The 1,547-nt window shown below is 45.8% G+C and overlaps 1 pseudogene across 1 annotated transcript; it reads right to left on the minus strand.

Annotated features, from left to right (window-relative positions):
• Positions 1–528: 528 nt before the first annotated feature.
• Positions 529–926, minus strand: LOC308584469 (large ribosomal subunit protein eL43 pseudogene; annotated as a pseudogene). Its single transcript has one exon. The product of its transcript is annotated as a large ribosomal subunit protein eL43 pseudogene (transcript).
• Positions 927–1,547: the final 621 nt, after the last annotated feature.

A 1,547-nucleotide genomic window follows, 5' to 3' on the forward strand; every position in this document is an offset into this window, starting at 1 on the left:
TGTCCAACCATCCCGTCCTCTGTCGTCCCCTTCTCCTTGTGCCCTCCATCTTTCCCAACATCAGGGTCTTTTCCAGGGAGTCTTCTCTTCTCATGAGGTGGCCAAAGTCTTGGAGCCTCAGCTTCACGATCTGTCCTTCCAGTGAGCACTCAGAGCTGATTTCTGCCTCTCTTCCCAACGGGCACCTTTTTGTTGTTGTCGTTTAGTCATTTAGTCGTGTCTGACTCTTCATGACCCCATGGACCAGAGCACGCCAGGCACTTCTGTCTTCCACTGCCTCCCGCAGTTTGGGCAAACTCATGCTGGTAGCTTCGAGAACACTGTCCAACCATCTCGTCCTCTGCCGTCCCCTTCTCCTTGTGCCCTCCATCTTTCCCAACATCAGGGTCTTTTCCAGGGAGTCTTCTCTTCCCATGAGGTGGCCAAAGTCTTGGAGCCTCAGCTTCATGATCTGTCCTTCCAGTGAGCACTCAGGGCTGATTTCCTTAAGAATGGATAGGTTTGATCTTCTTGCAGTCCATGGGACTCTCAAGAGTCACAACCACCTTTAATTGACAATAAGGACATGAACTGTAGAGGAAGAGTAACAGTGGAACAAAAACATGCTTCTACTGGTCTTTTAACTCCTGCAGTCTTCTGATGGCAGATCACCGCTGAAGTGGTGTTGTATGTCCAGGCACCACCAGCTACTGTTTTCATACAAGAGCCACAGTGCCAGAAACCCACAGCTTTCCTCTTCATTTTGGTCTTGCCACAGAAGAAGCAAGTATATTTAGCATGTTGGCTAATTTCAATCTTCTTCACCATTTTCCTCAGGGAAGCTCCATATCGGGTACCATTTTTACCCACAATCCCAACCTTCTTGGTTTGTTTGGCCATCTTGTTACCGCTGCAGGCCGCAGGGAGAGTGAGCTAAATGGTCCTGTGACAAGATCTATGACTCTCCCACCCCCACAATCCCTTTCTGTTCATCTTAGCTTCATACTTCATTTTGTCTGGATGGCACCCACACTTGTTGCAGCAGGCACCATCTTAGAAAATAATTCCTACCTAGGAAATTACTAGGAAATAAGGGGGTGGAGGAGATGCCTCTTCTACGATGGCACCCACCCCCTGCAGATTTGGTCCAGTTCTGTGAGGCCTTGAGGTTCAAAGGGAAAGTGGGGTATTCCAAGGGGGCCACAGGTGAAAATCACATAAATGGGGGGGCCACGGCACAAGACTAGGGGGCCACAGAAGGAAGTGAGAAGTGAAGAAAACAGAGAAGTGATTGAGAAAAGAAAAAAAGAAAACAGAGAAGTGGAGAAAATAGAAAACAGAGAAGTAGAATGAACATAAGGGGCACAGAGGTGATCTTTGGTTATTTCTCACAGCAATAGAACCGGATTTTAAAAAGCTTGTTTCTGGTCATCAAGCACAAAGGTCCCATCGATCAAGAAATACTTAAAGTATAATTTTTTATGTAATTGCATTTTGTATAAATTATACAAATTATAAATAAAACATGTTCTATTTGCAAACAAAACATTTGAATAGCTACCTTTCTC

The sequence above is a fragment of the Podarcis bocagei genome, assembly GCF_964188305.1.
Source record: "Podarcis bocagei genome assembly, chromosome: 3".
NCBI lineage: Eukaryota > Metazoa > Chordata > Lepidosauria > Squamata > Lacertidae > Podarcis > Podarcis bocagei.